This window comes from Colobus angolensis, unplaced genomic scaffold (assembly GCF_000951035.1).
Source record: "Colobus angolensis palliatus isolate OR3802 unplaced genomic scaffold, Cang.pa_1.0 Scaffold403, whole genome shotgun sequence".
NCBI lineage: Eukaryota > Metazoa > Chordata > Mammalia > Primates > Cercopithecidae > Colobus > Colobus angolensis.
This window is the reverse complement of record NW_012117411.1, coordinates 1,057,816-1,072,250: the sequence shown is the minus strand read 5'-3', so window position 1 is coordinate 1,072,250 and position 14,435 is coordinate 1,057,816. Positions and strand designations below refer to the sequence as shown.

Genomic DNA, 14,435 nt, shown 5'->3' with positions numbered 1-14,435 from the left:
CAATCACCCAGCCCCATGATTGGCACAGACAGGCACTCAACAAATATTTGTTGAATTAATAAAATGTAAGTAAATATTTATGGATCATCGTTGTATAGGCCAAGAAAAACTGCCACCCATTTGATCATTGATAGTGAATATCCCTAATCCCCCTACATTCATTTTCATCACTGCTGCTCTGGGTATTCAATGAAGCAAAATACTTGGCATGTGCCTTGGTGACCTCATTTTGCATTTGTTGCATTCAGCTTTCATTCATGGTTAAAACATGTTTCTTGAACAAATATTTTCATTTTTAAAAAAGGAAAATTTTAAGGAAAAATACCTGCTTTAATCAGTCAACATTATTTGAAATTCTTTTTCTTTAAGAAGAAAAATATTCAGCCCAGCACGGTGGCTCACGCCTGTAATCGTAGCACTTTGAGAGGCCAAGGTGGGCAGATACCTGAGGTCAGGAGTTCAAGACCAGCCTGGCCAACATGGTGAAACCCCATGGTGGCGCATGCCTGTAATCCCAGCTACTCGGGAGGCTGAGGCAAGAGAATCACTTGAAACCAGGAGGCAGAAGTTGCAGTGAGCTGAGATCATGCCATTGCACTCCAGTCTGGGAAACAGAGAAAGACTCCATCTCAAAAAACAAAAAACAAACAAACAAAATATCGATAGAGTAATAGGCATATAAAATATTTCAAAATTAATGATATAATGAAGTATGAATGTTGAATGTTCATTTCAGTAAGAGCCAATTAAAACCTGACCAGATAAAAATATTTCTGTTAAGGTCAACTTGAATTTATACTGGCTGTTAGAGCTCATGTATGTGGTTGCAGTCAGACCATGTGGTGTTTTCTACAAGCACACGTGCGCACACACACACTCACACACACACCTGTAGCAGATTCCTCTGGCTCAGTTTTGGACTGGCAAAATCCAAGTCAGTCTCTTCTTAGCAAATTCTCCAGTGAAATAATATTCCTTAAAGATGACATTCAGCTAGAAAAATAAATGTTTAACATGACGGTTTCATGACATAGTCTGTGAAATTGAAGACAGCCCCTGGCTAATGATGATACCCACGTTGTCAGATCCATGTTTTGCAGTCAAACACTCACTGATCTAATAAGGGAACCATTTAGAGGTTCTCTCTGCTTTAATAATGACTCATTGTCCTGGGAATCTTCACTCTCTATGAGAATAAGCCCTGGAGTGGCTCACAATTTGATGGTCACTATGACAACTCTGAAGCTTTCAGAGATGCTCTGGTTCTGTCGGCGGGTGGTTATGTGTCGATCTGATTTTGAAGGAGTGTTGCAGTGGAGAGGTAATACCGCCATCACTTATTGAAATCTAAAGTAAAATTATTGCCATCCAATAAAATATTACTCTGTTCACCATTAATCCAACCTATAAAAGGCATCTTGCAATATGAGCCATAATATTTAGTCATGACACAATAGTATCCAGGCTAGGAGTGCCGAGTTGGCATTTGAAACCTCTCAGAAGAAGTTGTTAAATGATATAGGGTGATCAAAAAAATAATTGAACACTTCCAAAATATATTTATCAGTAACCAGGTAATTCAGAATCATGTATGAGCCAAAGTATGAGTGACCTTTTCAATGTCTATGGAAAGTGTTAGGTTGTGATCATGTTTATATTAATATTTGTACGTGTTCAATTCTTTTTTAATCTTTCTGTACAATAGTATGAGTGTGATATTAGTATATAATCTGAGATCCAAACATCCCACAAAATGGGATTTAGTTGGTCTTTGAAACCCCTGAAGTTATGTGCAAAAATATTGTGTAGTTGAAAGTTAAAATTACTTAATTTTATCCCATATTATAATTTGTCTTTATGTAATAACATGGAATCGATAAAAATTTTCATTAACAAATTTTATGATGATGTAATTACTTAATTGCTAAGTTAATCTTAAATTTAATTTAGAGTTTAATAAACTTCTACAGTTTTTAAAGTACATAGTAGACATATTAAAAATGTGTTATCATATTAAGTACAGTATATAACCTTGGCTGTTGTGGCACCATTATCTTCATTCCTGCTGTGGGACCCAGGGCAATTCCTAGCCCATAGAAAAATCTTTCTAATTCATACAGATTTTAAGAAGTCTCCTAAATGCCCTTCTTTTGGTGGGAATGAGTCAGTCCTGCAGTGAGAAGCATTGTTTAGTATGTAGACTTGATTTCAAACTCTTTTCATGCTCTCAGCTTGGTACCTATGTTCAGTGCACAAAATAAGCAACTATACGCAGCAGCCCCACTGGGACCTCAATGAAAATGAGAATAGACTATGACTCTTCAATACTTTTACTAATTAAAATACCTCAAACAGAGAGCAAGACATGCTCATCAATTAAAAAAATAAGATACTCAGCCAGGCACAGTAGCTTACACCTGTAATCCTAGCACTTTGGGAGGCCAAAGCAGGCTAATCACTTTGAGCTCAGGAGTTCAAGACCAGCCTGGGCAACATGGTGAAACCCTGTCTCTAAAAAAAGAAATACAAAAATTACCCAGGCATGGTGGCTCATGCCTGTGGTGCCAGCTACTCCGGAGGCTGAAGTGGGAGGATAGCTTGAGCTGGGAAGTGGATGTTGCAGTGAGCCAAGATCACGCCACTGCACTCCAGCCTGGGTGGCCGAGCGAGACTCTGTCTCAAAAAAAGAAACTATGTTTAGTTGTGAAACTGCTTTTACAAAAATTATAACAGAAAATTACAACAGCGAAAGATCTCACCTAACTGACTCCATCTTGCTTCTAACTTCCAAGCTGTCCTAGTTAATTCCTGGGGGTATGCAAAACTAACTTTGAGAGGAACTTAGCTTATAGTTTAACTTTGAAACAAAGGATGATAACAGCCCTTTCCCAAAACAAACCCCCTTTCTGCCTGGGGACTAGATTGCCCTTGCAGGATTAACACATTAGCCCCAAGATTAGAAATTATGGTTTAGGAGTATGCAGCTGGAGGCTGCAAGATTCTGAACCTCCCCAAATTGCTCCTGGAGATAACAACACTGTTGTAAAACCTAAAAGCAGTGCTTGAGGGATTTTGCAGACCCTCAGTGGATCAGTACTCAGTGGATTAGCTGGCACCACCCAGATGGATAAACTGGCTCATCTGGTCTTCTGGCCCCACCCAGGAAATGATTCAGCACAAGAGGACAGCTTCGACTCCCTGTGATTTCATCTGTGACGCAACCAATCAGCAAACCCCACTTTCCAACCCACTACCCACCAAACTGTCCTTAAAAAACGCTGATGCCTGAGTTTCTGGGGAGGCTGATTTGAGTAATAATAAAACTCCAGTCTCCTGTATGCTGGCTCTGCATGAATTAAACTCTTTCTCTATTCCAATTCCCCTGTCTTGATAAATCGGCTCTGTCTGGATGGCAGGCAAGGAGAACCCATTTGGAGGTTACAGTTGATTCTATGATCCACATGTTTTAACAGTTTAATATCTCTGAAATTGAAAGGTCTTACAGTGCCATATCCATTCTGACAATCAGTAAATTGTATATAATGAATATATTCATTGAGAAAAAAAGATTAAAGAAATGAAATAATCCTAACTTCTGTTTATATTGTGTTTTCCTCAGAATAATAGGTCATTTCCTACTTGAAAGATGATACGGTATAGGTCTACCAGAGTATTTTCCCTTGTCCTCTGTTTTCAAAGACTCCTTAGACTAAAATAATCCCTCTTCAACCCCAAAGCAGTTTGCTTACACTCTTGTGACCTTATATTCTGCTTTGCACTGTAAGTGTATTTTACTTTTCTCACCTGCTAAACCATAAGCTCCTACAGTGCTTGGCCTTTCGACTTTTCTCTTCATTACGCCATTGGCCAGCAGTGTGACCACATGGAAGCATCACGGACTCTGAAGCCAGGGTGATGTGTGTCCAGATCTAAACCTTGCTGTCTACTAGCTTAGTGATCTTAGGCAAGTTATTTAATCTCTGAGAGTCCCAGTTCCTCATTTGTAAAATGGGAATAGTCATACTTAATCCATGGAATTGGTTCAAAGGTTTAAAAATGAGCCAAGCTGTAAAGGATTGGCACTTGGCAGGTTCTTTGTAACTGATTATCACTTTTTCAGAGACAGCATAAATTTTGGAATCAGATTCAAATCCTGGCTTGGTCACTTGATATGTCTCTAACTACAAGTTACTTCTCTAAGTCTCAGCTCTAAGTGCCATGAAGGTCAAGATCTTGTCTGTGGTGTTTACTGTTGTCTCCTTAGTATCTAACACAGATCCTGACATGGTTGTTGAATGAACCAATACATGAATGAAAAATGAAGATAATTTCTTACCACACTATTGTGAGAATTCTAAAAAATGTACACTCTCTACCACTTACAGTTAAAATGCCCACTACACAGTAGGCCACAATAACTGATTTTTGATGCTCAAAACAAATGAATATAAGAAAATAGGATACATAAGGTCCCTGGGCATTCATGCCTTTATATTTATCATGTAATTATAGGAGTAGGCAATAAGAGGACGTGGCTAAATGGCTGGCCTGATGACTAATATCTTCTAGTATTTATTGTGTTCATACCGCCAACACAACACTATTAAAGGCAGCAAGAATCACTTGTTTGTTTAGTAAATATGTATTGAGCACATAGGATGTGGAGGATGCCAAAATGGATGAAATATTTATGAACAAGTACATCTATGTCAAGGACAGTATGTGGAGATGCTTGCTTTCTAAGAATTGAGGCCTCAGATGACTGGAGTTTCCATATAAAGAAGATTCCAAAAAGATCATAATGAATAGACAGAATGCTTTGTAGCCCCTTTCTTTAATTCAAATACTACTTTCATAACGGTGACATTTCTGCTTCCACTCGTTTAGGCAGAAAGAGTAATCCCAATGACCTTTGGTCATCAATGTAGATAGTAGAGAAACAGATTATGGAGGTTAGGACAAGGGAGTTTCCTACTGCCCTGGATATTTCCCTCCCAGTATTGCAATAGGATGGGAAGGAGGACTGCATAGGTGTGAGGAATAGGTGGCGGGATGGTGAACTGCAGCTGTGAGTCTAAAGATAAATGATCACACCACACCTCATCCAGAACCTGGCTTCTAGGTGAGTTCACCTAAAATATTCCAAACTGATGCATGTTATGCTTGTTCTCCAACATAGATAAGAGAGTAGACGCTGTGGGTAGTAGTACAGTCCTATTTCTCAAGAGGAGAAAAAGTCCTGAACCGTTACGCTGAATGATCAAATTTGAATTTTGTTACCACATATTTATATATTGAGACCAATCAATCTTAATTCAATATATATAATATGACATATAGTTAAAACAATAGTATATGTCTTCATGTAATAATTTCTAGCCAAAAGAGCTAGACAGTAACCTCCTAGCCTAGCCTTAAGCTTCCTTAGCTCCCTTTGTGCCCTGTAAAGCACTAATGGTATAAGTAGCTTTCTGGACACAACAGGAAACACAGGATACTGGTAGTAACAGCAATACAGCTTGAAAAATAATAAGCAGAAAACGTTCTAGGATCAAGGACACATGAAGAAAAGAAGGTGAGAGGGAGGGGAGGAGAAGGATGAGGCAAGAAAGAAGAAGAAAGGAAATAAATAAAGTAATAAGTTCCGTTCATCTCAAGGAGTAATTATGTAAAACCTTGAGCCAGAGGAGCTCTGAGGAATAGTCCTTCCACCCTCACTGGCCTTTGGGGAGCCTCTGTATCAATTAGCTGGGGAACATGGTGCTGACCTGTATGAAACTCGACGCTGGGAGAATCTTCTACATCGGGCCCCAGGCTGTATGAGTACCCCAGGCCACTTCTGGTAGAGTAGCAAGCTGCAATAGGTGATCCTTCTGGCTCCCTAAAAGGAGGACTAAAGTCTAGTCCACCCACTTGGTCAACCCCAAAATGAACAGAACAGAAAGGGGATGCAAAGTAGTTAGGAATAAACATGTGTGTGGAAGGGAAGCAGGGAATTAGCCCCATTCCTGGACATGGGCTCATGAAGGTTTATTTTGGGTAGGCCAGATGTGAAAGACTTCTCTATTTTCTAGTGTTCCCAAGGCAACAAAAATCAGGGCTCATGTCATTTGTGATGAAAAGGAAGTTTAGACTTTTACCAGGTTCTCCTTCCTAGGTACTTCTGAAAATCCCCAAGGAATGCTCACCTGTTCCACACATCTGCCCTCGCTACTGCTTGTCCCCTCAGCTAGGAGCAAAGAGCTAGACTGCTGCTCCAGTCTTCAGCAGGCCACCTCTGGCCATCTCAGAACCACCTTCCAGGTTGCTGCCAGGCTTCCCTGTCTGCTGTATTCCCAGCACTGACACACACCCATCCCTGAATCCCCGAAGTACCACAACAATCAGGAGGCTTGGGATAACAGAAAGGAATTATGATATAGAAAACAGCATTTTCCTAAAAAAGAATTGGGCTCCCAAATCCTTCACTTGCCTCAGGTTGCATCTTTTCTATGTTGCTGATTACAGTTTTTTGCTATGATTGGCTCCTAACTCCCTCTGTGGAATAATAGTGGGCAGCTCCAAGTCCTTTTATCCAAAAGAAGCCCTTGGGGCTCTGCAGGTGCTGTAAACCCCACCACACCTCTGATTTGTATCTGCCAACATGGAACAGATGTGGAGAGGATGAAGAAGTAGGAAGAAGCTGAGAAGGGAGATGAGAAAGATCTGACTGAAACATCCGCACTATGCTCTATGGCTCAGAAGTGTCTTCTAATAGCAACATTCTATATTTTATTTATATAACAACTTTTCTCAAGAGTTATCCTCTTATAAGAAAAACTGAAGGACTATCAATAGAAAACTTCACCAAGCTGCAATTTTTGTAACATGACGTTGCAGAGTATGTTCTTTTTTTAGGAAGATGCTAGGCCTGCCTTATCCCAAAAGAAAAAAGAACATGGTAAGACCGCCTTGTTTATTGAGATTACTAAAATATTAAATTGATATCATGAGTCCAATTTTAGTGTGTCTGAGTGAGAATCTGTTGAAGCAGACGGGACCTTATGGGAAGAAATCTTAGAAAGTAAAAATTAGATTTTTCATACACAGAGTAGCAGCTGCTTAGATAGCAGGAAAATCCTTAGAAGTGAACAACAATGAAGACAACTCTTCTTTCAGATGAGAGAATGGTCCAACACACCTCTGTGACTGCAGATGACAGCATGCTGTGTTCCAGATATTGGAACTATCAAATAACTGATGTTCAAGGGTTTATACTTCTGAATGAACATTCTAGACTGCAAATTGCCTTTGACTTAACGTGAGCAAAAGCAGAATTCTGAAGTGTAATCACATGCTGGATGTGCCCAATGACTACGATACAGAGTGATGTGTGCATATGCCAGTGGTTTCTATAGGTACAAGACATGCCAAACACAACTGAATAGACAGGTCTGAGATTAGGCAAGTTCTTTAAAGTAGAAAAAGCCACAATTGGGATAAAAACAATGCAAGAATATGGGTGATAAACAAGAAAGTACAATGGAGTAATTGCAACTAAGGCAACTCAGTTGGTAGATAGGTGTAAGAACCAAAGAGTTCAAACATTTGTAAATGATTTCCCTGCTTTTGGACAGACAGGTCAAAGTTACTTTTCTGAACTATAAAGATATGTTGGGAGATGAATTTTAGAGGAAGTAAAGGGTCACCCCAAAGTAAAACTGTCAAGTTGATAAAGTCTGTTGTCATGATGACAATAGCTTTTGAGAAGAGGATTGACATGATGTCAATGTTTTGTTTTTAGGAAGATTAATCTACTGGTAATAAGATTACTTGAAAGGGGATGGGCAGGGTGGATTCAGGTTTTGTGTGTCTGAAGCTAATACCAGCTTTAAAAGGGTAGGGGCTCTGTTTAAGGAAAATAATACAGATTCAAGTATACAAAGTTGCTAGGGCCCTTCCCAGAACCTTTGAAGGGAGTCTGAAGGTTAAGTTTCCTTTCCTTCAATATAAACCACCTCATAAGCAGATGATAACTAAGTCACTAACACTCTTACCCTCATCTTGCCAGCCACGCAAGTGAGAACCCCAGGAGTCATCTTTTATCCTTCATCTTATTTCCTCTTCAGTCACCAAGCCATGCCCATTTAATTTCCTAAATATTTCTCAAGTTCATTTATTTCTTCATTCTTAATGCCTGTACCTTAGATCTATCTGTTACTGCCTCTTAACTACTCCATTGCAAATAGCTTTTCCAAACTGGTTCCCTGTGTCCACCCTGCTTACCTCCTAGAGACCTATCCTTCACCCAGCCACCCAGAATACTCTACCTGTGGGTAGATCTGATAATCTCACACTTCTGGTTAATACTCTTCATTAAAGCTTCATCAGGAGAAGGTCCAAGCCTCCACAGCATTATAAGCAAAGCGTGTGTGATCTCGAACCCTTTTGTCAGCTCAGCTCTCGCTTTGCACTTCTCACATGTCAACACAATACTGCATTTCCGGCAAATGCCTTGAAAGTTTTTACATCTGGACTTTTGGTTCCTGACTGATCTCTTGGCTGAGAATTATCTCCCTTTTCCCTCATCCCTCTTCCTTCCAAACTCTCTTTACCGGGCTCACCTTTTCCTGGGGATCTTCATAGAGACCCACCCCTCTGCTCCAATCAAGCTAGTGACGTGTCCTCCTCTGTAATGCCACATACAGTGCTCCATCAAGGCACTCAGCACCCTGTGTTAAAAGGACCTGTTTATAGCTGCCTTTCCCTCTCCTCTCCAGACTGTGATCTCCTTGGGAATAGGAGCCACATCTGATGCATTTTTGTATCCCCAGCACTTCGCAGAATGTGGTCTCACTAGATATTTTTGAATAAGTGAACAAATTAATGATGAGATCAAGCACTACATGAGTTATTCTCTGTGATAGAGTATAGAAAGATAAGAGATAGTTCTGGGGTATGTCTAAGCTTGTGAGTAGGAGAAAGAAAAGAAATCAATTAAACACAGGAGACAGAATAATTAGTAAAAGGGATCAATAGCTATTGTTTATGTTGTTTTTCTATTTATCATCAAGTTAAGTTTATACAATGAATGCATATTACTTTTTAAAAATGAAATAAAGGAGTTTATTAGGGTAATTTAATTGCTAAGCTACTGAGACAAAAGGACCACAAAATAGAAGGATGAAAATGTAGTGTAAATGTAATTCTCTCACATGTAAAAGTCCAGTGGTGATCAGTTTAGGACTGGCAGAGGAGCATTGCTGTCCTCAACATGCTAGCCCTGCCACCTTAACAGCAACTGCTTCTACTATGGTTCGAATGAGTCCCCCAAAGTTCATGTGTTGGAAACTTAATCCCCAATGCAACAGGATTGTGGGGTGTGGCCTAATTGGAGGTGTTCAGGTCATGAGGGCTCTGCCCTAATAAATGGATTTATGTTATTATCTTGAGAGTCAGTTTGTTACGAAAGTAAATTCAACCCCCTCTTGCCTTCTCTTGCACACTCTTTTGCCTTGTGATGCCTTCTGTCATGTTTTGATTGCAAACCAAAAGTATCTGAGACAGGTCTCGTTCAATTTGGAAAGCTTATTTTGCCAAGGTTAAGGACACACCTGTGTCACAGCCTCAGGAGGTTCTGACAACATGTACCCAAAGTGATTGGGGTACAGCTTGGTTTTATACATTTTAGGGAGACATGAGACATAAATCAGTGCATGTAAGATATACATTGGTTCAGTCCAGAAAGGCATGACAACTCAGAGAGGGGGCCTCCAGGTCATTGGTAAATTTAAAGGTTTTAAGGCAGTGGGTTGGAGGAGTTATTATCAATAGAAAGAAATGACTGCGTTACAATAAGAAGTTGTGGAGACTAAGGTTTTATCATGCAGATGATGCCTCCAGGTAGCAGGCTTCAGGAAGAATAGATTGTAAATAGATTGCAAATTCTTATCAGACTCAAAGAGTCTGTTCTATCATTAATTACAAAAAGGATGAGGGCATAATGTGACATGTCTGGATCCCACTTCCCATCATGGCCTGAACTAATTTTTCAGGTTAACTTTGGAATCCCCTTGGCCAAGAGGAGGGGTCCATTCAGATGGTTGGCAGGACTTATAATTGTATTTTTGGTTTACATGATGCGGCAAGAAGGCCCTCACAAGATGCGGCCCCTCATTCTTGGATTTACCAGTCTCTGGAACTATAAGCCAAATAAACTTCTAATGTTTATAAGTTACTACCCATTCTGTGCTATTCTGTTATAGCAGCACAAAACAGACTAAAAGCTTCCAACCAGTGGTGAGAACAAAAGACGAGTGACAGGACAAGTAGTCAGCTTAAGGGAAGGCATAAGTTGCCCCCACTCCTGGCCAAGTGCCCATTCTCAACTGCAAGGGAGACTGGGGAATGTAGTTTCTAGCTAAGTCTCCACAGCTAAAATATGAGACAAGTTCATTTTTATTTTTATTTTTTTAAGGACAGGTTTCACCCTGTCACCCATGCTGGAGGGCAGTGGTGTAATCATAACACACTGTAGCCTTGAACTCCAGGCTCAAGTGTCCTCCCACCTCAGTCTCCCAAGTAGCTGGGATTACAGGAGTGAACCACCACACCTGGCTGAAAGTTTTATGCATGAAAGGAAGGAGAGAGGAATACCAAAGACAAGTGGCCTGCTGTAAAGTCTTTTGTTTCTACAAAATGAGAAAGAAAGAGAATGTTTTAGCAAAAGCCAGATTTCATGGGATTAAGAGTTTTGGGGCAGCGAACAAATGAAGATGAAAAAGTGCAGATATTTATTCAGATTTAACAGTAAACAGAGAAAATAGGATGATGGCAAGAAAGAACTAGAGTAATAGGTGGTGGTGTTTTTGTTTGTTTTGTTTTTCTTGAAGGTGTAGTGCCCGAGTGTATTAGTCAGGGTTCTCCAGAGAGACAGAACTAATAGGATATATGAAAGGGGATATATTAGGGGGATTTGACTCATACGATCACAGAGGTAGAGAAGTCCCACAATAGGCCGCCTGTCAGCTGGAGAACCAGAGAGCTGGTAGTGTGACTCAGTCCAAATCCAGAACCCTTAAAACCAGGGAAGCCAACAGTGCAACCCTTAGTCCAAGGTCAAAGGTCCAACAGCCCCTGAGAAGCCTCTGATGCAAATTGTAGAGTCCAAAAGCCAAAGAACCTAGAATTGGATGTCCAAGGGCAGGAGGAGAAAAGGTGTCCTGCTCCAGAAGGGAGAGAGAGAGAATCTCCCCTCCTTCTACCTGTTTGTGCTAGCTAGGACCCCAGCCCACACTGGATGATGCCCACCCGCATTGAGGGCAGATCTTCCTCATTCAGTCCAGTGACTCCCAAATCAATCATCTCTGGAAAACCTCACAATCTCAGAAGCGATGCCTTACCAGCCATCTACACATGCCTCCATTCGGTCAAGTTGGCACCTAAAATTCACCATCACACTGAGTATGTTTGAAGATGTCAGTGAAGAGAAAGATAAAAAACTGACATTTGGCTGGGCATGGTGCCACAGCTATAATCCCAGCTACTTGGGAGGCTGAGGCAGGAAGATTGCCTGAGCCCAGGAGTTTGAGGCTGCAGTGAGCTAAAATCATGCCAACACTGCAGTCCAGCCTGGGCAACAGAGTGAGATGCTCTCTCAAAAAAACAAAACAAAACCTGACAATCACCCAAGTACTGTAGAATACATATTCTTTTCATCAGTACATGGAGCATTCTCCAGAATCGACCACATCTTAGACCACAGGACAAATGTCAATACATTCAAAAAGGTAGAAGTCATATCTCATATCTTTTCTGACCACAAAGGAATAAAACGAGAAATCAATAAAACAAGAGGAACCTCAGAAAATACAGAAGGACATGAATATTAAACAACATGCTCGTGAACTACCAATGGGTCAATGAAGAATTAAGAATTAAAAATTTTTTTTAAACAGGCCGAGCATGGTGGCTCAGGCCTGCAATCCCAGCACTTTAGGAGGCTGAGGTGGGTGGATCACCTGAGGTCAGGAGTTCGAGACCAGCCTGGCCAACATGGTGAAACCCCATCTCTACTAAAAATACAAAAATTAGCTGGCGTGGTGGCAGGCGCTTGTAGTCCCAGCTACTTGGGAGGCTGAGGCAGAAGAATCGCTTGCACCTGGGAGGTGGAGGTTGCAGTGAGCCAAGATCACACCATTGCACTCCAGCCTGGGCAACAAGAGCGAAACTCCATCTCAAAAAAAAAAAGAACAAAATACTATCATAATCTTTACCTTCCCTTCACCAGACACTCCCTACACAGCAAGCTGACTCTGTGCTGACTTAGAAGCTCCAGAGCACCAGATACCTTAAGACAGCACAGTCAATCTGCAATTTACAAGTATGCCTGCAACAGAACTCTCTCCACCTGGAGAGCATCTCCAGACAATGGCCACTTTACAACCTAGCTCTGCCTGCAATGGTGCCAGCTCGACCGCGGGGTAGATAAGACACCATAAGTGAGTCAAGTAGACCCCCACCTGCTGGCTCCCTCCCCTGCATGCTGTTTATGTCAAGTCCCCCTTTAAAAGCCCCTGCTGTCTGCCCCCAAAGCAAAGCAGTATCATTAAAGGGAAGAACCTGTATTTCTTCTCATAAGCTAAGCTTTGGAATAAATCACTTTCTTTATACCAGATCCGCTCTTGTTAATTGGACTCTGCAAGCAGCGAGCAACTGAACCTGCGTTTCAGTCACAGTATGGCAGATGCCTCTTCAGTCACACTGAATTCACACTTGTCCCCTGGTGGCTGGAAGAATCCAGATATACATGATAAATCCATAGAACACATACATGAAAAATGGAGTTAACAAAGCATGTCGATCTTGAAAAGATGTTAGGTGAGCAATCCTGTAGGTGGGACCCTACATGGCCACAAAGGGCCAGAGGTTTTAACTACTTTGATTTTCTACCAAGAGCTCATGCTTCCCTCCCTTTATCCTTCCCTCCTCATCACCTTCCCGACCCACTGTTTGCTTTTAATTTTCTCCATGTCCTCCTGCATATGATCCCCTTCTGGTTTTTGTTTAATCTCAAAGAGACATTTCTAATCTCTGCCAAGGTACCCACCACTTACCGGGTTAAGAGCATGGACTCTTAACTCAAAAGGCTTGAGTAGCATCTTAGTCTTTGAGCAATGTAACATCTTTACGCCTCCGTTTTCTCATATGCAAATGGAGATGATAATACCTACCTTGTGATCAGCTTCTGAGAATTAAATGGGAGGTCCGTGTAAAGTTCTTCGCATAATGTTGGCACCTAGTGATCACCAATAAATGTTAACTTTATGTAACAGTGCTACCAGATAAAGCAGCTGACATCAGCCCAAAGCCTGACCAGTTCAGGCTATTGGCTCAAGTAAAATAACAAAGGAACATCAAATACTGGGATGAATTACACACATCCCTCTGGAACAACCTTTAACTATGTAGACCTTGAATGAACCAGGAGCCAGAAGGAGTGCAGTCTGGTTTTAACAGCAGTCAGCCTTGGTAGGGCCTCCTGGGGTTGGCCTTCACAACAATAGGAAGTGCTGAGTCATCCTGCCCCCGGGGTAGGGTGGGGAAGCAGGCAGAAATCCTTCATGGCAGGCCTCCGAGCAAGCATTCCAGGGCCTACTCTGTCCACTCTGGTCTCCTGACCCATTTACAGCTGACCTTCTCTTTGTCACAACCCTATTTATTCTCCCATCTCTCGCCCACTGATCCAACTGGTTTTTTTCCTTCTCTGGACTCAGACCTCCTGATCCCAGTTCTTGAGGTGCAGCCAAATGGTCAGGTGTTCTTATAAACACCTGAAAATTTTCTCCTTTGAATCAGGGGATGCCCTGAGCAGAAAAAGTACTAACTTTCTTGCTGGGAACATTGCTCCCGTTCTTCTTTTAAGAGTTAAATAAGAGGGAGGAAAAAGCAAGTAGAAGATCTGCACAAAGTGGAAACATAAAAATGAAGCTAAGGGGAAAAATTAGATGTGTTTTCTAGAAGATAGATGGAGCACAACTCTGTTATTAATTTCCTAATCTTGTCTGTGCAATCCAAGGGCATTGCCAGAGTTGTACAGATGGCTTGCCATCTATTCTGTTATAAATTTTCCTCATAATAAGTATCAATTTTGGTAACTAATTGACCCTAGCTTTCTGCTATAGGACTGTGAGATGAATGGTTTGTTCTGATTGTCAGGATGCAGAGCTCTGCAGCAGACTGCAGGTGTCATTAGTTACAGAGCTGGTCAACACAGAAAAGGAGCAACACAGGAAACACATTTCAACATCTTCGGTCACTGGGGAACCTGAATTGGCAAAAACACTTGCCCTTTGAAGTCTTGAATATACCATCCCCCACCCCATGTTTCCATCTAAGCCCCCCACTTCCTGTTTCCTCCCTTGTCAAATGTGGAGTTGTTAGAAGTCTCATGCAGG

The 14,435-nt window shown here is 41.3% G+C and overlaps 1 protein-coding gene across 2 annotated transcripts in view; it reads right to left on the bottom strand.

Moving 5' to 3' along the window:
• Window positions 1-13,956, bottom strand: part of IFRD1 (interferon-related developmental regulator 1) — a 55,428-nt gene extending 41,472 nt beyond the window's left edge. For both annotated transcript variants that reach the window (XM_011955936.1, XM_011955937.1), the window contains exon 1: window positions 13,212-13,956. The gene's annotated coding sequence lies outside the window, so the exon portion shown is untranslated. The remainder of the gene's footprint in view (window positions 1-13,211) is intronic.
• Between the last annotated feature and the right edge of the window lie 479 nt (window positions 13,957-14,435).